Here is a 25,931-nt window from a genome sequence, read left to right as displayed (position 1 = left end):
TCTACTGCAGGCTGTGGTTAGCTCACCCAGCTGTGCTACTTCTGCCCCGGGGCTTTCCAACCTCATGATTGCCAGGCAGGGCCTCTCCACTAACGTTGTGCAGAGGCTTTCCCTGCTGTTGCTGTGGGACCATGGATTTTCCCCCTGGACCATGGAGCAGTCTTGCTGTGGCTCCAGCTTGCCACCACCCACTCTTACTGTCTCTCCTGCCCCCTTGAGGCCTCAGCAGGACTTTGTGTGTTAGAGGCCGGTGGCGGGTTGCTGCACCAGCCAGGCTCCTTTTGCCCCAGGGCCTCCCGGCGTTCTGAATGCTGGGTGGGGCCTCTCCACTAATGCCAAGTAGAGGCTTTCCCCGCAGCTGCTGTGGGACCGTGGATGTTTCCCCTGGACTGTGGAGCAGTCTTGCTGGGGCTCCAACTTGCCACCGCCCACTCACATGGTCTCTCTGGGTCTCCCTTGCCCCCTCGGGGCCACAGCAGGACTTTGTGTGTTAGAGGCGGCTGGTGGGTTGATGCACCAGCCAGGCTCCTTTTGCCCCAGGGCCTCCCAGCTTTCTGAATGCTGGTCGAGGAGGCCTCTCCACTAATGCTGAGTAGAGGCTTTCCCTGCGGCTGCTGTGGGACCATGTATTTTGCCGCTGGGCTAAGGAGCAATTGTAGGGGGCTTGGGTAGAGCTGTGGTCACCTGTTTCCACTGTTGCGCTGCTGATGTGCACACTCACCCACCTTTTGTGCTGTGACGATGCTATGAGCATGTTAGCCAGTAGAAAGTCACTTGCAGATACTAGGCTGTCCAGGAGTCAGAGAGTTTTCACCTATCTCCACCTCCTCCCAGGTGGAAGTCTGTCCACCTTCCGATGTATAGCAGCACGGGTCTCTCAGGTGTCCTGAGATGCTGTGTGGATATCCTTTGTTGACTGATGAATGTCCAATTAGTTGTAGTGCGAAGGGGGAGAGACAAAGAAAATTGCGCACTCTGCCATGTTGCTGATGTCACTCCCATATATGGCTTTTTTTATGTTGAGGTATTTCCTTCTATTTCTAGTTTAAGTGCTTTTATCATGAAAGGGGTTGAATTTTGTCACATGCTTTTTCTGCTTCAATTGACATGGTCATGTGGCTTTTTACTTTCATTCTGTTAATATAGTCTGTTACATTGATCAATTTTCATATTCTGAACCATCCTTGCATTCCAGGAGTAAATCCTACCTGGTCATGGTGTATAGTTCTTTTAATATGAATTTGGTTGGCTACTATTTTGTTGAGAATTTTTGCTTCAGTATTCATAAGATATATTGGTCTGTAGTCTTCTTTTTTGTAGTGTCTTTGTCTGGCTTTGATCAGAGTAATGCTGACCTCATAGAATCAGATAAGAAGTATTCCCTCCTCTTCAGTTTTTTGGAAAAGTTTCAGAAAGACTGTTATTAGTTCTTCTTTAAATGTTTCATTGATTTCACCAGTGAAGCCATCAGACCTATGGCTTTTCTTTTTTGGGAGATTTTTGATTACTGAATCAATCTCCTTACTATTTATAGGTCTATTCAGATTTTCTGTTTCTTTGTGATTAGCCTCATAGGTTTTGTGTTTCCAGGAGTCTGTCCATTTCACCTAGGTTATCAAATTTGTTGATGTGCAGTTGTCCATAGTACTCTTTATAATCCTTTTTATTTTTGTAGAATTGGTAGTAATGTCCGCACTTTCATTTCTGATTTTAGTAACTTGAGTCTTCTCTCTTTTTTCTTAGTCTATGTAACTAAAGGTTCATCAGTGTTGTTGATCTTTTCAAAGGACTCACTTTTGGTGTTATTGATTTTCTCTATTGTTTTTCTCTTCTCTATTTCATTAATCTCTGCTCTAATCTTTATTATTTCCTTCCCTATGCTAGCTTTGGGCTTAGTTTGTTCTTCTTTTTCTAGTTCCTTAAGTTGTAATGTTACGTTGTTGATTTCAGATTGTTGTTACTTTTTGATGTAAGTGTTTCTAGCTTTTCTCCATAACACTGCTTGCCCTGCATCCCATAAATTTCGGTATGTTGTGTTTTCACTTTCATTCATCTCTAAGTATTTTCTAATTTCCCTTGTGATTTCTTCTCTGAACCCTTGTTTGTTGAAGAGTGTGTTGTTTAATTTCAACAAATTTGTGAATTTTTCAGTTTTACTTCTGTTGTTGGCTTCTAACATCATCCTATTGTAGTTGGAAAAGATATTTTGAATAATATTTATCTTTCTAAATATGTTGAGGCTTACTTATGGTCTAACATATGGTCTATCCTGGAAAATATCCCATGTGCACTTGAGAAGAATGTGTATTCTTTTGTCGGGTAGAGTGTTCTGTACATGTCTATTAGATCTAATTGGTTTATTGTAAGTCCTCTGTTTCTTTATTGATCTCCTGTCTGGTTGTTCTATCTTATTTTTAGTGGGGTATTGATGTCTACAACTATTACTGTAAAACTGTCTATTTCTCCCTTCAATTTTGTCAGTTTTTGCTTCATATATTTTATGGTCTATCAATAGGTGTGTGTAAATGTTTATAATTGTTATGTCTTCTTGCTGTATTGCAAGGCAGGAAGAAGGACACTGCCAGTCACACCTTTATCTCTCTAATAGGGAAAACAAAAGCATTCCTTCAATTAATCCTCAATTCTCTACATTCAGCAAACTTAGCTTATATCACATTGTCACCTGTCTAGTTTTTGATGAGAGAAAACGAGTGTTTTAAAGAGCAATGAATCATTAATATGCATTCTCCATCTGCAAAGTTAAATATTTAAAATAGCTCTTCATTGTAAACATATCACTTACAACTTTCATTTACAAACATTGACAAATAGTTTATGGCTTATTTCAGGTACTCCCAAATTCTTTGTAGGAGAAATATTCACTGTTGAAGTTTTAGCTGATAAAGCTATGTATGCAGATAAAATAGGAATAGAAACATTCTGTTTCTTCTTATTTAAAAACAAAAATCTATGTCATTGAAACTAGGTGGATACAGCTATAAAACATAAGCTCATTCTTACCATTCTAACATTTTGGTTTCTTATTGAAATAGATGTTCCTCCTATAGACATAACCGTTAAGATATGCCGTCTGATTCATTGTTGGAATTTTTCAGTTCTATTTTTGACTTAATGATGCTTTTTATAGTGCTCTGATGGAATTTACTAGCCTACAGTCTTGATGCAGTTTTTTATGTTAAGATTAGTCAGTTTTCAGTATTAAATAGTTCCATGGTAACCTACATGGAGAATGGTTTCTGCTTAAATGAAACAGGAAATGGTGAGTCATTAATAATAAGGTTAAGGTATTTGAATGTTTGAGAAGAGTTAATTAAACAGACTTGAAAGAAGAACATGTTTTTCTTCAAAGCAGCCGTTGTCTCCAAATCTAATAAAAATGAAGACACAGCCGTTCTTACTATATATTCTATAGAGATTTTGTTGATTTCGAACTGTCATTTTTTCCTCCTTAATACTGGCTACTGTTTTTTGTTGTATATACATAATGCTTATTTTAATATTACAGTCTTATATATGAGGAAATATACAGCTTAATAAAAACTTGGAAAACAGGCCATTGAGGTAATCATTTATCAGAAATAGTTCTGACCACCAATGTTGCCTGTGCATATAAGTCATAAGGTCACCCTGAGGGGCACTGTTTATAAGCTCAATCATAATATAAGTTTATTAAAGCCACAGGAAAATTAATATTCAATGCTTCTACTCTTTTATTTCTCAGATGCTTTAACTTAGAAGTACTTTAGGACTTTGGCCTACTATTCATTTATTGATAGTAATTATTAATTGATGAGCTGGGATTTGATGTCAACTGTTCTGTGTTAACTAGTTTATTTTGTTTTTCATATCCTGCTTTTCAAATTGTGTATATTATATAATTTCATCAAAGCACCAATTTTACTTTATAAAGCATTTTTTCCTTAATGAAGTGTACATCGAAGGTACAATTAGTTTACTTCCCTATAGCCAGGAATGAACCAGGGCCAAGTTCAGAAACTCATGTAACCCTGGACTAACATTCAGCATCCATTCTAGATATTGATAGTGTTTAATTTTTAGTTCATATTATTGATGTGCCAGATGGTATATATCTCTATGCATACTACATAAGAACTCTAAGTTTCCACTCAAGACTTAATAGTCTTTATATTTTGTGTTTATATTGCATGTGTTTAATACATTTCATTGTGCATGCATAATGGTTTATCTTTCCTCTATCCTCAGAACAATCATGGGAAATAAATAAACATTATCTTTTAGGTAAACTGAGGTTCATTAAGATTGAGTGTTTTGCTTGGACAAAAATTCTGGTCTCTTGACTTCTTGTTAATCCTCTGTCTGGTACTCTACAGAAAGAACAGTAATTGTAAAATATTTCATGATAATATATGTCAAACTACTCTAATACTAATAATTCTTTATTTGCACAGCACTGGCAATTTTTAGAGCACTTAAATAAAATTTGGAAAGTGAAGTTTTTGTGCTCACTACTGTTTCTTTTATTAGACTCATGCATTCATTAGATACAAAATACCTCTCTGTGCTAGGTGCTGGATTTGCTGCTGAGGTACAAAAATAGTCCCTGCCTTCAAGGAGATCAGGCCATCAAGACGCTGTTGGATGATCTAACAGCTGTGGACAATGTGATATTAGCTAAGTTTGCAGAGGGCAGAGAAATGAGAGTTATTTGAAAGAATGCTTTTGTTTTTCTTGTTAGAGAGATAAAGGTGTGACTGGCACTGTCCTTTTTCCTGCCTTGAATGCAGAGGTAATGCAAGCATCTACAGCAGCAGCTTTGAAGGGACAAATCAACACACTCAATGGAGCAAAAAGATAGAAAGAGCCTTGGTCTTTGATGTCCTTTTTGTGCCTCTGTACCAATCCTAGACTACCTACTTCTGGACTCTTGTGTGAGAGAAAACTATTAAAGCCCTATTTGTTTAAGTCACACATAAGTCAGATTTTCAGTAACTTATAGACAAATATATATTCTCTCTGTCGCTCAATTTTTTTACTTTTAATGGAAATTTAGCATACACAGTAAACAACAGTATAATGAATCCTCGTCACCCAGCTACAGTAGTCATCAATATTTGGCGAACTTTAGTACATTCTTGCATTTTCTTCCTTAGTAATTAGAACTCAAGTTAAGGAATTCCATAATAAAAGTATGTGAAAATACTGTGGAAGCACAGGGAAAATAGTGACTATCTTGGCCTGAGGTAAAGAGAGAGGCTTGTCAAGAAAGACTTCACAGAGAAGGTGACATCTTCAGAGCCTTTAAGGGCAGTTAAAGATTGGAAGAAAGAGCATTGCTAACATGTATAAAGGGCCTTTGAAAAGCATGATATATTCAAAGCATGGGAAATAGATTACTGTGGCTAGAATATAGAGTTTATCAGAGATAAGCATCAAACTCATTTGTGTTTAACAAATGAGTCTGAAAAGATGATTAGGTGCTAAATTGTAAAGGAACATATATAACATACTAAGAAATTTGAAGCTCATCAGGTAGGTACCAGGAAGTGAAGAATGTGATTAGGTCTTGGAAAAATAACATTGGCAGTAATAGAGCCTGTTATTTTGGAGTAGAGGATAGAGAGGGAAGATGGTAAACTGTGCCAATGGTCCAAATGATAGAAAGACATTTAATGATAACTGCAGTGGACTTGGGCAGGGAGAAATATTAAGAGATATTTCAGAGGAAAAATCAACATGATTTGGTGCCTGGCTAGAATATGGAGAAGGGAGTCAGAGTCACAATGACTTGAGTAGATGTGACGATGCTATTATTGGAGAAGTAATATAGCAGAAGACAGGTTTGGGGCAAGCACGGATGATGAGCTCTGTCTTTTAAGTTTGAATTGCTGATAGGACATTCAGGGAGAGGTATCCAGTATGCCAAGTGGAAATATAGGACTGGACTTTAGGAGAGTCTCACAGTAGATGTCCACAACTTCTCTTTCCTGCCGGATATGTCGTATGTAGTTTGTTTATATATGAATGTGTGTATGTATACATGTATACACACACATGCATATATATACTCATATACAGTTGATCCTCATAATTCATGGATTCCGTATTTGAAAATTCACCTACTTGCTAAAATTTATTTGAAACTGCCAAATTAATAATGTGATGCTTTCACAATGATTTGCAGACATGTGCAGAGTGGTGAAAAAATTTGAGCTGCCTGATGTGCACGTTCTCACTGAGGTCGAGCAAGGAGACACTCTGCCACCTTATTTTAATTCTCATGTGTAAACAAGCATCCTTTTTGCAGTCTCTCTAGTGCCACATTTTTGTGGCTTTTTTGTGTGATTTTGCTGTTTAACATGGCCTCCAAGTGTCTGTGGTATTCCTAAGCACAAGAAGGTTGTGATATGCCTTATGGAGAAAATATGTGTGTTAGATAAGGTTTGTTCAGTCATGATAACATTATGCTATTGGCTGTGAGTTCAATTTGAATGAATCAACAGCATATATTGAATAAGGTGTCTTTAAATGGAAGTACACATAAAATAACTTAGGTATCGATTGGTTGATGAAAATCTAAGCAGCACTTTGTATAAGACTAACCCTGTATTTCCCGGTTCCTAGAAGCATTACAAGCACAGTATTCACTAATTCAGTGTTAATGGAAACTGTATACAGTCATGCACTGCATAAGGACGTTGTGGTTAATGATGGACCACATATGCAATGTAGTCCTGTAAGATTTGTACCATACAGCCTAGGTGTGTAGTAAGCTATACAATCTAGGTTTGTGTAAGTACTTGTGATGTTTGCACAATGACAAAATCGCCTAACAATGCATTTCTTAAAATAGATCCCCATCGTTAAGTGACGCATGACTATAGGACATAACTACTGCAAACAATGAGAATTAACTCTGTGTGTGTGTATAAAATCTGCTACTCTTTTGTGAATAATCCTTACATTTGTACAGTGTAGACATTAGTTCCAATTTATGCTTGAGATTATGATCACAAGAAATATGTAACTCTCTTTTCTTGTTGAAAAATAGATGCATATCAGACAAAAACAGTTTGGTGTTTTAGATCAGATGGATGATTTCCTAAGCCAGCAGGTTTTTCATAAAATGGAGTATTGAAGAAGTACAGGTGACATTGACTGACAGCATCCAAATGATCATCTGTAGCACATTTGAGCTTAACATGGTTGTCAACATCATATTGGTGGTCTGCTGGTTTCTTTTAGAGCTTGATGTTATTTTCTTTAGCAAGCAGAGGGACTGTAACATTTTCAGTCCCTCTTCTCTTAGAGAAATTTATTTTATAATGGTGTTTATGTGTGAGGGGATTTTGTAATCGAAGACTACTGTTTGTGCACTCATATCTGTCAATTTGCTTGAACACAACAGCTCAAAAAGGTTTTTTAACCTTTTATTTGGGAATGTTGGTTCATATCAGTAGGGGAGTTTTAAAGTGACAGGTGTTATACGAGGGTGAGAATTACCCATATCTTCTGACATAACATCAGTGTTATAATGAAAATTAACATTCAGTTTTGTATCTCACTTTTTACTGTCTGCAAACCTGAAAGCAGGGAATTGACATTTGCAAAGTCAAGGAGAAGTAGACATACAACTCCATGCAAATGATTTTTATGCTCCAAAGTGTTTCTGTGCTTGTTAGCATATATCTGTTTTCTAATCACCTTTCTTCTTGATGTAGAAGATGTGCCTTAGGTTGTTATTATGTTATTACCTTATACAGCTATATAATTAAGTATATAAAATAAAAATGATACAGATCTCCATTTAGAGATGTCAGTTTGGGATGACTGATTTACTTGTGCTGCTTATACTTCTAACTTGATCTTCTTTTGACTGATTGTGTGGTCTTCTAGCTAACGTATTAAGGTGAATGTTCTCTGTCTTTACTGCAAGCAGTAGATTTTGTGTCATTAAGTGTAGTTCAAGGATGACAACATTTTCTTCCTCTTATTCTTGGTAGCTGGATCTTAATCTTTACTCTTCATATGGGAATATCTTATAGATCTATTCTTCTTCTGCACTATGACTATTGTATTTAAGTTTCAGGATTCTTTAATTTTTGCATTCAGAAAGCAAAATGCAGTTGAATTCCTCTGTGAATTAACATTAAGCCTTTTCCCTTGCTGACTTGGAGCAACCTAGTGTTCTAATATTGAAGATTATTTTGTAAGATTAACTAGCTCTTGACCTAACTGAAAGAGACGGTCTATGTTACCTTATTCCAATTTCAGTAAACTATTATGCAGTATCGAGATATGTTATAATTTCAGGATTTTATATAAAGTTTTTCAGTAAGTGCTGATTAAGTGAGAGTACCTTCTTAAACCTACAAGAATGCAGAGGATTAACTAAAAGAGGAAAATATCTTTCTAAACTAATATCTCTCTAATGGAAGTGATTCCCATGCCATCGTTTTTACATAACTCTGGGTACCTGCACACGGATATTTTACTGCACTTAGATAGAAAGATTCTAGAAGGCAGAGGAGACTTTATCAGAAGCTTAAATCCCAGGGTAGTGTCAGTAAAAGGCAACTATACTGTATAGTTTCAGAGAAAATGGTTTGAAGGTCTTTGGTGATTTATTGGTTGTGGTCTCTAAACCTCTTTATGAGGATGGCTACATTTGTGAGTTTATGTTTGTTGTTTACTATCCCTCCAGGCTTGCTATACACATCTCCTCTAAATGTGTTCATTTCCATCTTTGTTTTACTCAAATACTTTTATTTCCTCTCTTCAACAATCTGTGAAGAGTTACTCCTTGGATCCCCAGATCAAGATTTCTTCTCCAAAGAAACACTGCCATTGGGTTTTCCTTCTCACTAGCTTTGTATGTATAAGTTATTTTCTGCTTTGTCATTAGTTTGCTTAGTTTCATTTTTGTTCAGTTTAATAGATATCTCCTGATTGCTTGTTGTGATGGTGTGTAAGCTTGGTAGGATAGGGAAGTATACTCTGAACAGGCTTCCCAGAGGAAGTGATCTGGACCTGAATCTTGAAGAACAAGTAGGAATTTCCTGTGCATGGAAAGGGTGTAAGGATATGTTGGCAAAGGGAATGGCATGAGAATGCATCGGATTGACAAATAGTTCAGTATGGCTGTGGTGTGATGAAGTGGGAGATAGGAAATGAAGTTGTAGAGATAGGTGTGAGGCAGGTCATTGAAGACTTTATATGTCATGCTTGTATGTTTATTCTGTGGGTGAACTTGGACTTGATTCTGTGGATAATAGATAGCCATTAAAGGGTTTGATATATGAAGGTTTGATATCAGATAGTGCATGATGTAGCAAGATTTTCATTTTGGAGCAATCATTTTGGCAGCAGTATGGTAAATGATTTTGAGGTAGGATAAGAGTAGAGGTGGGTAGACCAGTTAGATTACTGATTTAGTCAAATTGAGAGATAATGACCTTGAGTTGGGCACTGTTAATAGGAATGGAGTTGAGGAGGTAGACTTGGAAAGTGTTTAGTGTAGAAATCAGTAGGACTTGAAGATGACTGGTGAAATGTGAGATTATTGCCAGACTTTGGCTTGAGTATCTAAGTGGCTGTGGTGCTAACTATAACAGGGAATTTAAAGAAGGAAGAGATTTTAGGAAAAGATGAACAGCTCAGTTTTGAACCTTTTGAATTTTTTTTTTCCAGGAGGATTAACCCTGAGCTAACTGCTGCCAATTCTCCTCTTTTTGCTGAGGAAGACTGGCCCTGAGCTAACGTCCATGCCCATCTTCCTCTACTTTATATGTGGGACGCCTACCACAGCATGGCTTGCCAAGTGGTGCCATGTTCACACCCGGGATCCAAACTGGTGGACTCTGGGCCGCCAAAGTGAAACGTGCGCACTTAACTGCTGTGCCACTGGGCCAGCCCTTGAATTTTTTTTCCCCTATGGTACATTCAGGTGGAAACATCTAGAAAACAACAGGATATAGGAGTCTAAGGCTCAGGTAGAAGGTCAGAATTAGGGGTATTCATGTGAGGGTCCTCCCAGTCGTGAGCACGGAGTATGAGGTGGGCAAAAGCTGAACCCTAAGGGGAAACGTAAAAAGAGGAACTCAAGATGGAAATGAGAAGAAAAAAGCTCAGTGTCTTTGCTTAATTCCTCTTGAAAGGAGGACAGCTTTGTCCTTTTTGTATCCTCAGTAGCACCTTGAATGGTATATTATATAATAGATACTCAGTAAATGTTTGCCACTTATTTTGTTCAGCTGGTAAGTATCTCATTTACTTTGAGGATTTGTTTCATATTTTATCCAATTCCATGACTTGACAAGTAATATTTTTTAATTCATATCATTTTATGAGCACCTACTATTTACTAGGTACTGTGTTAAATACTTTATAAATGATACCTGAGTTTATCCTTAAAATAATCCTATGAGGGTAGATTTTATTATTTCCATCTTGTATTTGAAGAATCTGAGGATAAGAAAGATTGTGACTTGATCAACTAACTTTTTCACACATCTATGTAACTCCAAAATTCGTTTTCTTAACCACCACTCATGGTCTGTTATGTGTTTAGACCACTTGAAAGTCTCCCATTCTGGTTCCATTGTCTGAATTACTCTGACCCAAAGGCACTGATTTATACTAAATTTTGCATGACCAGTCTTAAGTGGATTAGCGTGGTACTTGGACACCTCTCTGTCCCTGAGTGCAGTGGGCTTTACTTAATTCTTTTTATCTTTTTGGGCCACTGTTTCTTCATTTTTTTTATTAGCAATTTGCATGAGATGTTTGCTAAATTGCTTAAGACTGTAAAATCCTGTAAGTCCCTTATTTTGAAAAACTCAAAAACAGAGGTTGCTTAGAGTCTACTAAGATTTTAGAGACCCATGGGATACATGCTTGGATTTCACGTCTCAACTAAAATTATTTGCAAAATATGATGCATGTATGTACATTTTTCTGGGAATACAATTCATAGCTTCCATCAGATTCTCATAGTTTTGTACACCTCACCCTTCACCCGAAAGACTGACAACTATAGCTCTAGAAGTATTTTTGCATAAAGTAATGAACTACAGTGCTTCATGCAATCCTATCCTTAGTAGTTTAGTCATCTTTAACAAAGGTATTCTTGTTCATTAAAAGTAATTTTTTGAGTTAAGGTTACCTTTTGGCTACTTAAACCTATAATATTTTCTGTTGTAGTAGCCAACTGATATACCTCTTGGTTATTTTATCACTTAAAAATAAATCCATTAGGGCCAGCCTGGTGTTGTATTGGTTAAGTTTGTGCACTTCACTTTGGTGGCCCGGGGTTCACTGGTTCAGATCCTGGGCACAGACCTACTCACCACTCATCAAGCCATGCTGACGTAGTTGTATATTTTAGTTGTAGGTCCTTCTAGTTGTGGCATGTGGGATGCCTCCTCAACATGGCCTGATGGGCAGTGCCATGTCCGCACCCAGGATCCAAACTGGCGAAACCCTGTGCCACTGAAGCTGAGCGCATGAACTTAACCACTCGGCCACGGGGCCGGCCCCCAAGAATGCTCAGTTTTACAGTGTGATTCAAATGACCTTCACTGATATATATATTCCTCACTTCACATCTTCCTATAGAAAACGAATATTTGAGTTCCATTTCTAAGGAACAAAAGGAAGCAATGACATAATGCCTAGAGCTGGAGCCAGTTAAACTGGATTTGTGCTTTTTCTTTTCATAATGTAACACATTTATTCTAGTCTTGAATCCCTTTTTATCAATCTCCTGCTTTATTCCAGCAGCAAATCTTATAATTTTGAACCTTGCTTTAGTATGGAAGATACAAAGATGAATAAGAATGCCCTTTTCAAAGTATTTGCAATGTCTTTGTGAATGTGAAAGACAAAATGATAAAAAGCCAGGTAATAGTGTCATTTTCGGATAAGAAGCTTTGAGAGGTTTGATAAATTACTCAGGGTCAAAAGCTCTTAGATAGTCAAACTGGGATTCAAACTCAGATTTGACTCCAAACCCCATTTACCTTCCACTTGTCCTAATGCCCCTCATTTTATTTAGGTTTAGTTGTTGTACAACTGCTGATTTCTGAAGTTGAGGATCAGGACCCCGTATATTTAATTTAAGAAATCTTTCTGATAAAGTAAAAGGAGAGGAAAGCATTCTCTAGTCCCCTAAAGTTTAGGAGATTAGAGAAGGGAACTAATATTTGTAGAGCACTCAGGGTGTTCCAGACACTGGTATAACAGGGCCTTAACAGGAGCTAGCTCATTTAATTCAGAATAACCGGGTGACATACTTGGTATTATCCCTGTTTTAAAAATGAGGAGACTAAAGCTCACAGAAGTAAGTAAATTGCCCAAGATCACATAGCTAGTAAGTAACAAAAGCAGAATTAAAACCGCTTATTGGGAAACGTTAGATAGGGTTTACATCATGCTTATTGACTTAAAGTTGAATATCACACAAACCAGACGAATAGCTGGTACACTTTGATCCGGGCTCCTTTTGCTATTAGTGTCATTTGTAAATATTCTTAATTGGACTGTTAGAGTTAAGTCATCTTCAAAATAATAATTGTCTCCAAAATAATACTTACATCTTCTTAATAAGCCTTTCCTTGTAACAAGTTTGAAAAGATAATTGTTTAAGCTGTGGTGAAGAGAGATTTTAAATTCACAAAATAGTTAATGACATCGTATGATAGAAGGGACTTTCAGGGGAATCAGATCTGGGTCCTTCCTACTCCCAACTTTCCTACTGACTCGTGTGATCTACACAAATCTCTTAGCCTGCCGTTGGACTCATTTTGTAAGATGAGAAGGTTGAGTTAACTGTTCCCTAAGTGTCTCTCTCTTTTTTTTTAAGTATGCTTTTTGGTGAGGAAGACTGGCTCTGTGCTAACATCTGTTGCCAATCTTCCTCTTTTTTTCCCTCTCCAAAGCACCAGTACATCATTGTATATCCTACTTGTAGGCCATTTAGTTCTTCTTTGTGAGTTGTTGCCACGGCATGGCTTGTTGAGTGGTGTGTAGGTCTGCGCCCAGAATCTGAACTGACAAACCCCGGGCTGCTGAAGCAGAGTGTGTGAACTTCGCTCAGCCATGGGGCTGGCCCCCCCCCAAGTCTCTTACAATTATAAAATTCTCTTATCAGTAAGTAAATTTTTTGTGTGCTTCAAATGTAAATATCGAAGAATTTTTAGAGATGGAAAGAACTTGAGAGATCACCTAACTGAATTTTCCCATATGACAGATGAAGAAACTGAGACCCTCACATGTGTATGACACTTTAAATATTCAAAGCTCTTTCACATACATCAATCTCCTACAAGCCTCACCACAATCTTGTGGATTAAATGTTGTCATCATCCTTATACAGATGAGCAAATTGAATTTGTCCAAGGTGACATAGCTGGGCCTAGACTAAGTGACTCTCAACGTAAAGTTTACCATATTTTCTTGCTTTAGTGGGATTAAATACATCCTTGTGATGAAGTCCTATTGTTTGAGAAACGGAGAATTCAGTGATTTGTGAAACAAATCCAAGCAGGAGAAATAAACATTTCCCAGTATGAAAATAGTTATGACTCCAGTGTAAATAGCAGAAATAAAGACAGAAAGAGGTGGCAAAAATTAGGATGTACAAGTTGAATTAATCTTTGTTTTCATGTATTCCTGGATTAAGAGTAAGCAGAATTGACTTTTAGTATTTTGTGTTTATCGATGGTGTACTATTTGAGTTGCTTTATCTTTAACAAAATAATTTAAAGAGATACTATACTTCATAGTAAATTACTTATGAATTGTAGCTGATGTAAGGAGAACATAAGACAGTTAATTCAAAAGGATGTCCTAAAAAAGAAATGAACAAGTAATTGTGGGAAGCTAAGCTTTGCACAAAATTATTTAATTGACTTTAGTGATGGGAGTTTTCTATTTCTGCTCTGCAGTTGTGAAGATATTGCTTAGAAATATTACTTGTCTCCATGCCAGTGATCTTGCTGTGCAGAACAACAAATTGCTTTATCTTGGTAACTTTCTGTAAACAATATATATTTTTTTAATTGGAAAGAAAATTATCTCGAAACTAGTATATGGATGTCAGCAGTTCGGTGTTTTTTTACAGTTTTGGTCCCCAAATTGTCCTTTCTTTAAAAGCAGCTGATTTTCTAGATTATGGTATGATGGTGCTTTCTCTCTGGATATGAAAATTGGACCAATAATAAATTTTTTCTCTTTTTTTACATTAAAGTATTTTTAAAATTATAAACTATATCTATTCTATAGAACTAATAAATGGAAGGAGGATCTTCCATATGGCTCTAATCAAATAAGGGAAACAGTAAAGGATGGAGTAGGGGGAGAATAAGATTTGAAAGCAATACTGTAAGATTTGACTTAGATTAGAGAAGAAAAATGTTCTACCTGAAGGTTTTTTCCTTAAGAGTCCTTTTAGAGATTCTCTTGCCTGGTTGCTGATGTTTTTTCCACATGCCCTTCCCCATAGAGCTCTGCCTAGCAGCCTGCTCCCATTCTCCAGCCATCACAGATCCATGGAATTCAGGGAAACAGCATTTGAGGAAGACTTGAATAGGCTGGTCTTTAATTCTCAGTTTTGTATCTGGCCTCAGAACATGTGCAAGGATTTTTTTCAGGCACTACTTTAAGGTTCTTTAAAGGGAAAAATGAAAAAGCCACTGCACAGTAGCTGATATTTAGTTTTTGTTTTGACATAACTCAGGAGCCGGACTCCTAGAAGCTTTAAACACACCTGATATAACAGTTTCATTAAGTTGTACCTATTATAATACGACTGTGTCTTGCTTACCCAGACTATAGCGAGTTTTAAGGACTACTATTAGCTTCTCAGTGGCCAGCTGTGATTTAGTGTTCTTAATAAAGTTATGATATTTAGCTGAGGGCTTAGAATTTTTTAAAGGTAGCTAGGCTTTTTCCTGTGATTTTTGAATTTCCCACGTTTGGCTGTAGGGTTGTAGAGCCAGGCTTCCAGGCTGTGTCTCATTCATTTAAAAACATACCCTCAGTACGTTTGTGGGCCATGTGATTCAGAAGATATTAAGCCTTTTAATTTTTTAAACTGATGATTTCTGTAAAGAAATTTTTTTCAGTCTTGTTGACAAATCCAGAAACAGTAAATTACTTTGTGAAGAGATTGAGCCAATACTGAGTTGCTTTTTTCTATGGAATTTATTTTCTGTGCCAGGGTACTTTCTAAGAATGAGATCAGTTCTTAATAGATGTATGGAAATTTGAGGAGCTCTCAGATCCTTTTTGATGTTGTGTTCAGTAAATCTGAGCGTGGCAGTGAGGGAAATGCAGAGATCTTGATTTGCGTGTGTAGGTGTATGTGTGCATGTGTGATCTAAACACCAAGGAATTGCAATAAATTTAGATTTTCAGCTTCCTTCTCAAAGTTTAACATGTCTGTGGAGTTATAATGAGGAAATATTGATTCATTTTCCAAATGTATTGCTATTTAACAATTATATGTAGCTCAGGACTTCATTTTATATCTTAGAATGTATTTTAAGGAATTAAGTGAGTTGATTCATATTTAAAAACCCAGAAATGTAGGTGACAGAGGAGAGTTACAGAATCTGTCGGCCTACATTTGTGAGATCAGTCCATCTGTAGTTGCCTGGTGATTGGAATTTATCAGAGAAAGAGAATATCAAGCAAGTATAGTGAATCGAATATTTGTTGGCATATATATGTGCCATCTTTATTTTTCTTATTTCTCAAAGTGAGAAGATTGGATGATTTTGAGAAGTATTCCAAAATTATTCTGCTGGATGAAATTGAGAGTATTGTTGAAATAATCATTTGCTCCCTGGTCTTATTTCTTTTATGAAAACCATCTCCAAAAAACTTGAAATCAAAGGCCATTAATTGCAACCAGGTTTTTCTATGAACACTGATTTTGAAATTAAAATTGTATAAACTCCCTTGCTGGCTTTCCTCATTCTTATATATAAATAGAACATTTCAGTACAAGATCTGGTAGTCTGAAATGTTGCTAGTCTGCAGGTCTTCTACAAGAGCTGTGAAAAACTGCAAAAGATTTGGGGAACTCCAGATTTTTCATACAGGGTGAAAAAAAAAGGACTTTATTACATTGAATGAAGCCATTAAAAATGACATATTTTCTCTTCTCCAGTAGTGCCAATTCCATATGTTTTATAAAATTAGAAATAACAGGCATCATTTTGCTATCATGAATGTTAGTTCACAGACTTTTTAATAGCAAAATATAGAGAAGGTCTCATTTGATAAAGAGAATAGAAATCTTGTATAGCCCTTATAGTCTGAAACGTGGTTTTTCCAAATAGGGAAGAATGCTATCTAAAGATCATCTACTCAAAGCTGGTAACTCAGGTCAAATGTTCAGAGCCCATAAAAAGATCACATAAAACCAGTAGCAGAGAAATATTGAAAGCTAGCCCCTACTGTCTGAAGCAAGATTATAGAACCACTTGAGTGCACAGAAATATTTTGTGTTCCTTATTAATTCTTAGATAATAAAAATTTAACAGAAGCATGGAATAGAAATAGATTTTAGAATGGGAAGAGACTTTAGAGATCACTTATCTCATTTTACAAAGTGAAACCAAGGGTCAGAGGTTAAATTACTTACTCAGCGTCAACTAGGTAGTGACAGTAGTAGGACTAGAATACTCTTTTTTTCTCATTCATCAAATAATTGAAGAGGGAACTTGAAAAATTGTGATGGGAAATGATTTTTATTATTATTGTTTTTAAATTTTATATAGAGTAAAATTGACTTTTTTATTAATTATGTGAGCTTTAACATACGTACAGATTTGTGTAAACTATCGCTATGAATGGGATATAGGTAATCCCATCACCCCAGAAAACTCCTTCAGGCTGTCCCTTTTTGTTCAGAGCCTCTCCCTACACTTAACCCCTGGCAATACTGATCTATACTGTATCACTTTAGTTTTGCCTATTCCAGAATGTCATATTAATGGAACTATTCACTATGAACTCTTTTGTGCATGGCTTCTTTCTCTCAGCTTAATATTTTTGAGATTCACCCATGTTGCAGTATAAATGGTTCATTCTTTTTTTCATTGCTGAATAGTATTCCATTGCACGACTGTATAACTATTTGTTTAGTCATTCACCTGTTGAAGATTTGAGTTGTTTCCAGGTTTTAGCTATTATGAATAAAGCTTCTGTGATTGTTTTTTTCCAGAGAAAAGGAAAATGTTTACTTATATATCATAGAGATCTTGATAGTGAGCTCCTAATGTATTCACAAAGTTAAATCACTTTTTACTTTAAAATAATTATAGATTCCCAGGAAGTTGCAAAGATAGCACAGAGAGATCCCATGTACCATTCACCCAGTTTCCCATATTAGTTACATCTTATGTAACTATAGAATAATATCAGAACCAAGAAATTGACGTTGGTATAAAGTGAGTATATAGTTCTTTGGCATTTTATCACGTGTGTAGATTCATGTAACAGAGACTGCAATCTCACCACAAAGATTTCCCTGCTTTTCCCCCTTTATAGTCACACACACACACACACACACACACACACACCCTCCTCTCCACCATCCGTCACTCCTGGCAACCACTAATCTGTTCTCAATCTCTATAATTTTGTCATTTTGAGAATGTTATGTAAATAGAATCACATAATATGTAACCTTTGAGATTGAATTTTTCATTCAGAATAATACCCTTGAGATCCATCCAAGTTGTAGTGTATATCCATAGCTCATTCCTTTTTATTGCTGATATAGTATTGCATGGTATAGATTTACCACAGTTTATTTAACCATCACTTATTGTAGGGCATTTAGTTGTTTCCAGTTTTGTGCTATTGCTAATAAAGGTAATTATTGATAAGTTAGGACATAAGTCTGCCATTTTATTTTTTGTTTTTTTGTTTGTTCCCTCTATTTTTCATTTCTTTTCTTTTTCCTGCTTTCCTGTGGGTTACTTGAATACTTTTTAGAATTCCATGTTGATTTGCTACAGTTTTTAAATGTATCTCTTGGTGTAACTTTTTTATCATTACTCTAGATATTATATTATATATTCATAACATATCACAGCCTCCTGTACCAGAGTACTGCTGGCGCTGCTACATTTTACTACTTGTAAAATGTAGAAATCTTACCTTCTTTTATGTCCCTTTATCCTCTCCCATTTAATTGTCTTGTTATTTTACTGTGTAGCTATATATATGTGTATTATATGCATGTGTATACGTATATTTTATATGTAATTGTTTTAAATATTTCCTTTACATACACCATGAACTATATCAGACACTAGTATTTTGCTTCACAGTTAAATATAATTTGGAAGACTCAAGAGGAGAAGGACTCTATTTATCCATAGTTTTACTCTTTCTGGCCTTCTTCCTGATGTTCCAAGATTGCGTCTTTTTTCATTTCCTTTCTGTTTAGAGACTTGCGTTATCCATTCTTTTAGGGCAAGTCTGCTAGCAATAAATTCTCTTAGTTTTCCTTTATCTAAAAATATCTTGATATTCTCTTCATTCTTCAAGGATATTGTTGCTGGATGAAGAATTCTGGGTTGACAGTTATTTTTCTTTCAGCATTTGAAAAATATTGTGCCAGGTCCTTTTGGCCTCTAGGTTTTTTGGTGAGAAATCCACTGACATTCACGTTGGTTTTTCCTTATAAGCAAAGATATTTTTTCTCTCCTGCTGCTTTCAAAATTTTTTTATTGTCTTCATTGTTCAGCATTTTGACTGGGAATGTGTCTTAGTGTGGATTTCCTTGGGTTTATACTGTTTGAAGTTTGTTCAGCTTCTTGAATCTGTAGATTTATGTCTTTCCCAAATTTGGGAACTTTCCAACCATAGTTTTTTAAATACTTCTTCAGCCCTGCCCCCTTTTCTCCTCTATTTCCAAGACTTCGATGACATACATGTTAGATCTTTCGTTATAGTTTCACAGATCCCTGAGGCTCTGTTCATTTGTATTGTCTTTCTTTAATGTTCAGATTAGGTAACTTCTACTCTTTTATCTTTTAGTTCACTGATTCTTTCTTCTGTTCTCTCCATTCTGCTGTTGAGCTTATCCATTTGGCTTTTTATTTCAGTTATTGTAATTTCAGTTCTGTAATTTCATTCTTTATATCTTCTATTTCTTTGCTAAGACTTTCTGTTTCTTTACTTAGGCTTTCTATTTTTCATTTATTTCCAGTGTGTTAGTAATTGCTCATTGAAGCATTTTTATCATGGCTACATTGAAATCCTTTTCAGATAATTCTTAAAATATATCACCTTGGTATTGGCATCCATTGTGTGTCTTTTCTCATTCAAATGGAGGTTTTCTTGATTCTTGGTATGATGAGTGGTTTTCAATTAAAACCTGGACATTTGGAGTATTATATCAATGAATCTTTGCATTTTATTTCAATCTTCTGTTTTAGTAGGCCTCTTTTGATACTGCCCTGGCAAGGTAAAGATGCTACCTTGTTACTGCCAGATAGGAGTACAAGTGCAAGGTCCCACTCACCCTCCATTGATATCCAGGGAGACTCTCCTGTTACTTCTGGGCAGAAGTGGGAGTTCCAGCTCCCCACTAGGCCTCCAATGACACCAGTCCTACTGAGTCAATACCTAGGAGTGGAATTAGGTTATATTGTAAGTCTTGTTTAACTTTGAAAGAAGCCACCAAACTTTTTTAAAGTGGTGGTAAAATTTTACATTCCCACAGCAGTGTATGCGTATTTCAGATGCTCAACATTAGTGTCATCTATAGAACTTTCTGCAGTAATGAAAATATTTCATATCTGTACTGTTTAATATTGTAGCCACTAGCAACATGTGGCTATTGAGCACATGAAATATGGCTAGTACATCTGGGAACTGAATTTTTATTTTATTCAATTTATCAATTTAAATTTAAATGGCTACATGTAGCTAGTGGCTACTCTATTGGATGATGTATCAGTGCAGCTCTACATTGTTGCCAGTATTTAGGCCCACAGCTCTATATCCTCACCAATATTTAGAATTGTCAGTCTTTCTAATTTTAGCCATTCAGTGAATGTGAAATGACATCTCATTGTGGTTTTAATTATTTCATCTATTTATTGGCCACTTAATTTTTATAATGATGTTTTTAAAACAGAAGTTTTTAATTTTGCTAAAGTACGGTTTATCAGGTGGCTGTGTTTTTTTATAGTTCATGCTTTTGAATCTTTGCCTATCCTAAGGTCATAAAATTTTTTCCTATATTTTCTACTTGAAGATTTATAGTTTTACATTTTACTCTTAGGGTTTAGAGTGTATTTTGAGTTAGTTTTTGTACATATACAAAATTCTGTGAGGTAAAAGCAAAATTCATTTTCATTCCATATGAATATCCAGTTGTTTCAGCAAAATTTGTTGAAAATATTTTCTTCCTATGTTGAATTATCTTGGCACCTTTGAAAATCAATTGACTACTTATAAGTTTATTTTTGGATTCTCTTTTCTGTTCCATTTTTCTATATATTTATCCTTGGGCTATTAGGAAACTGTCTTGATTGCTGTAGCTTAATAATAACTCTAGAAATCAGGTGTTGTAAGTATTCCTGCTTTGTTCTTCATTTTCAAAATTATTTTGAATATTCTGTTCACTTGGGTTTTCCTATACATTTTAGAATCAGCTTGTACATTTCTCCAAAAGCCCCCGAGATTTCAATGTGGATTGTATTGAATGTATAGGATCAATTTGCAGAGAATTTCCATATTAATAATATTGACTCTTCAATACATGAATATATCTCTTATTTCAGTTTTCTTTGTCTTAGGGTTTTATAGCTTTTATTTTACAGATCTTAATGTATTTTATGTTTTTAATGCTATTATAAATGATATTTGAAAGTTTTAAAATTTCTAGCTGTTTGTTGATAGATATATAAATATGATGGATATATGTATATTGACCTTGTATTCTGTAATATTGCTAAAATTGCTTAGTAGTTTTAGTATTTGTATTGTAGATTCCTTAGGATTTTCTATATCAACAATCATGTCTTCTGTAAGTAAAGACATTTTAACTTCTTCCTTTCCCATCTTTATTCTTTTTCTTGCCTCATTACACTAGCTATGAAGCCCACTGTAATGCTGAATAGAACATTTATTACTTATTATTATCAGTATTTTACAGATGCCCTTTATCATTAAGGTAGTTCTTTTCTATTCTGAGTTTTCTGAAGTTTTGTTATTAATGAGTGTTGAAATTTGTTGAATATTTTTTTCTCTACCTGTTGAGATGATCTTATTGTTTTTCTCCTTCATTCTGTTAATATGGTTGAAAACATTGGTTTTTTTAAAATACGTAAAATCGACCTTGCATTTCTTCTTGTATATTGCTGAATTTGACTTGCTATTTTGTTAAAGATTTTTGCATCTATGTTTATGAGAGATATTGGTGTGTGGTTTTCTTGTAATGTCTTTTTCTGGTTTTGGAATCATAGTAATGCTGGTCCTATAAAATCAGTTGGGAAATGTTCCCTCCTCTACTTTCTGGAAGAATTTACATAGGATTGGTATTACTTCTGTCGTTATGTGTTTGATAAGAATTTCAACAGTGAAGTGTTTGGGGACTGGAGTTTTCTTTGTGGGAACATTTTTAATTACAAGTTCAATTTCTTTAATCAGTATAGGACTATTCAAGTTATCTGTTACTTCCTGAGTCGGTGTTGGTAATCTGTGTCTTTTAAGGAATTTGTCTATTTCATCTTAGCTGTCAAATTTATTGGCATAAAGTCATTCATAAGGTTCTCTTATTCTTTTAATGTCTGTAGAATCTTTAGTCTCTTATTCTTTGAATGTCTGTAGAATCTTTAGTAATGTTTCCCCCTTTATTCCTGCTATTGATTTCTGTCTTCTCTCATTCTGTCTAGCTAGAGGTCTGTGAACTTCACTCATTTTTTCTTTTCAAAGAACCTGTTTTTGGTTTCACTGACCTTTCTCTACTTTTCAGTTGTCTATTTTATTGTTTCTATTATTTTTTATTTTATTATTGTCTTCTTATTTGATTTAATTTGTTCTTCTTTTTCCTAACTTCTTATGGTAGAAGTTTAGATAATTGATTTTAGGCCTTTCCCTCTAACATAAGCATAGAAAACTACAAACTTACTCAAAGCACCTTTTTTAGCTGCATCCCAATAATTTTGATAGGTTGAGTTTTCATTTTTATTCATTTCAAGATATTTTCCAATTTCCCTTGTGATTTCTTATTTCCCCCTTGGCTTATTTTAGGAGCATGTTGTTTAATTTCTAAAGATTTGGGAATTTTCCAGATATCTTTCTGTTATTGATTTCTAATTTAATTCCATTGTGATAAAGGAATGTACTTTTAATTTGTTAAGACTTATTCCTGGTTCAGCAGACGGTCTGTCTCAGTAAATGTTTCATGGTCAGTATAAAAATTTATATTTTGCTGTTGTTGGTTGGGATGTTCTGTAAATATCAGTTCAGCTGAGAGTGCTCTTCAAGTCCTCCTTGTCTTGGCTGCACATTCAGTGCACCTGTTCTTTCAGTTACTGCGAGAGGAATGCTGATGAAGTTGTGTCCTTGTTTGTTTCTCCCGTCAGCTCTGTCAGTTTTTGCTGAATGTATTTTGTAGTTCTGGTATTATGTACATACACATTTGGAATTACTCCATCTTCTAAATGAATTGATCCCTTGATCATTATGAAATATCCCTCATTATCTTTGATAATATTTTTTGTTTGTCTTCTATCTTGTCTTATATAAATTTGGCTATTCTAGCTTTCTTAAGATTTTGGTTTGCATGGTATGTCTTCTATCCTTTTACTTTTACCCTATTTCCTTATTTTGGTGTGGGATTCTCATAGATAGCATGTATTTGGTCTTGCTTTTTTATGTGTCTTTTAATTGGAGTATTTGGACAATTTATATTTAATGTTGTTGAGTTTAAATCTACCGTCTTACTATTTATTTTCTATTAATCCTTCCTATGAATTAATTATGCTTCTGGATTCCATTTAATCTTTTCTGTTGACTTATTGCCCTATTGGCTTATTCTTTGTTCTACCTCTTTGTTTGTTTATTTATTTTATTGGTGGCTCTAGGATTTACGTATGCTTTTTTAACTTATTAAATTCTATCAATAATATTATACCACTTCTCATATAATGTAAAGTCTTTACAACAATATTCTTCCATTGTCTCACAGTGATTTTTTTTCTCTCTGAACTTCATTTTGGATAGATTATGTTGCTGTGTCTTCAGATTTACTAGTCTCTTTTTTCTGTAGTGCATAAACTACTGCTTATCACATCTGGTGAAATTTTCACTTCAAATATTATGTATATATTTTGTCTCTAGAAGTTCTGTTTGGCTCTTTTTGAAAATCCCTCATTTCTCTCTTCACTATGTGCCTGTTTTCATTTACGTTCCTGAATATGGAACATACTTATAATATCCTTTCAGTGTCTTTGCTTATTAATTCCATCGTGTCTGTCATTTCTAGATCTATTTCTCTCTCTGTTGACAGATATTTTTCTGGTTATAGGTCACATTTTCTTGCTTCTTTGTAAATACAGTAATTTTTGATTAAATGGCAGATATTTGTAAATTTTGCATGTTGAGTTCTGATTTTGTGGTATTCCTTTAAAAAGTATTGGACTTTTCCTGACAGGGATTTTAAATCGCATGTTAGTTTGATTCTTTCTAGCTCCTTTCACGTGGGTCTAGAGTAGTTTTTAATTCTAGGGCTACTTTCCCCTGCTTTTGTGGTGTGGCCCTTCTGGGGACACTACTAATTGCCTTGTATATTCAGTGAGGTGTTTCCCTTCTTGCCAGAGGGAATTTGTTGAAATCTTGGCCCCATGTCAGCTCTGAGAATCCTTTGTCTTACAACTCCCTGGTAACTTTCTTTCCTTAGAAGTTCTTCTTGGCTGATCTCAAGAAATTTTACCCTTCTCATGTACAAGTTTTTATTTAGCTAAATACTGAAGGGAACCCTCATTTAACTTGCTGGAACTCTGTCGTCTCTGGAACTCTGCACCATAAATTCTAGCCTACCTTGGCTTCCTGGCACTTTTTCCTCTGTCTCCTCAAATCAACAAGATTACCAGGGTCTATTTGGGTTCTTCCTCCTGTACTGGAGTGGTAAATTCCTTCCTGCCTGAGAGCCTTGGGTGATGGTAGGGCTCACTTTGTTTCTGTTTTCACGGGGATCACAGTCCTACACTGCCTGTGTCTGAAAATAGTCCTTTCCTATGTGTTATACTGTGTTCTAGTTGTTTGCAGTGGGAAGATTATTCCGAAACTGTTTATTCCCTCAACGCCAGAAGCAGAAGTTAAATCATTCTAGAATGAGTTTGAATGTTAATACGTTAAAAAAATCTCGAAGATCTCAACAATTATTTTTTACCTGACATTTAATCATTGATTAACTTTTTCTCAGTTTTATTATGAATGATCTTGTGTTGACTGTAGGAAGTGTTATTTACTTTTCAATGCAAAGAGTCCAGTAAAAACTTTAAATCAGAAAGTGACCAAAAGAAAATGATTTATCATACCTAATAAATTTCACAAATCAGGAAAATGGATTTTTGAGTGTATAAAAATTCTCTCAATATTATGGGATAGTCATGTTAAATATAAAATTATTACTTAATGTTTCATTAGAAACGTGACATACTAATATACTCATGGGTAAGGACTAAAATGAACCATTTGATCTAGTATTTTAAAATATAAATTCTGGTTTTTTAGAGTATAACCATGTTTAGTATACTTTATATCAGGAACTAACAAACATTATCTGTAAAGGGCCAGATAGAGTATATTTTAGAGTTTATGGGCCACACAGTCCCTGTCACAGCAATTCCACTCTGCCTTTGTAGTACAAAAGCAGCCATAGAAAATACATTAGAAAATAAGCTGGCTGTGTTCTGATTAAACTTTATTTATAGACAAGGAAGTTTGAATTTCATGTAATTTAATGTCTCAAAATATTATTCTTCTTTTGATTCTTTTTTCCAACTGTTTAAAAATGTAAAAACTATGCTTACCTTGCAGGCCATATGTATATTGGTGGCTGGTCGGATTTGGCCTATGGGTCATATAGATTGACAATCCCTGCTCTATGTGAGTAAAGAGCTCCCACATAAGCTGTAGGATTCATGTTGGACTGTTGTGTTTTAATTCTAAGTGACATTTTTATTTGAACTATTCCCTACTATTAAATTAAGTAGCAAAGTAAATCAGATGACACAATACTGAGCCTATAGGGCTTTGACAGATTTTGTAATGTCAGAGGTTCTATCAGAGGTTCCTTAGCCAGTTGGAAATTGGGGCTAATGTCTAATTTATCTTACTTCCCAACTGGCTCCTTTTCTCTTTTTGATTATGCAAAGTTAAATTCCTTCCTTCCTATTTTGTTTCTGTGTGCCTATCTTATTAATGTTCCAAAATTGGTACATATGTCTGTATTCTGAATTTACTTATTTTGTAATGAAGTTGCCCTGGTACTCATAAACAAAAAGTTCTCAACAACATTATTTCATTTTAAACTTCATGCTATTCTCACTTGTAAGATCTAGGGATTTTTTTTTCTCCTTAGTTCACAATTTTGAGACTATAGGCTCTTTACTTCATTACTTTTACTTCTATAATGTCTTCCACATAACCCTGTTAGCCAGTTAGAACACAAAATATATTCCAAAGTGTATTCTCTTAATTCTACCTGATATAGTTTAGCTTATTGGTCAGGCCCCTCTTAGAATGCTCAGAATTTTTCTAATATCTGCAGCAGTATTGATATATACAGTCTATGATTTTGTTTGGTGTTATGTCCGCACAGTTAATTCAAGCTGCACTTTAGAAGAATGATTATGTAGTTCATATTCTATAATCAGAAGTATATTTTCCTT

At 35.2% G+C, this 25,931-nt stretch overlaps 1 protein-coding gene across 9 annotated transcripts in view; it reads left to right on the top strand.

Annotated features, from left to right (window-relative positions):
• The window catches only part of LOC124233076 (inactive tyrosine-protein kinase PEAK1-like), a 294,861-nt gene that overhangs the window by 100,705 nt on the left and 168,225 nt on the right, over positions 1–25,931 (top strand). For 3 of the 9 annotated variants that reach the window (XM_046650169.1, XM_046650167.1, XM_046650168.1), the window contains one exon: positions 25,078–25,146. The exons of the other annotated variants lie outside the window; for them this stretch is intronic. The gene's annotated coding sequence lies outside the window, so the exon portion shown is untranslated. The remainder of the gene's footprint in view (positions 1–25,077; positions 25,147–25,931) is intronic. 9 annotated transcript variants of the gene reach the window in all.

This window comes from Equus quagga, unplaced genomic scaffold, assembly GCF_021613505.1.
Source record: "Equus quagga isolate Etosha38 unplaced genomic scaffold, UCLA_HA_Equagga_1.0 153_RagTag, whole genome shotgun sequence".
In the NCBI taxonomy this organism is placed as follows: domain Eukaryota; kingdom Metazoa; phylum Chordata; class Mammalia; order Perissodactyla; family Equidae; genus Equus; species Equus quagga.
The sequence above is the reverse complement of the archived record's forward strand: the minus strand, read 5'-3'. Positions and strand labels throughout refer to the sequence as shown.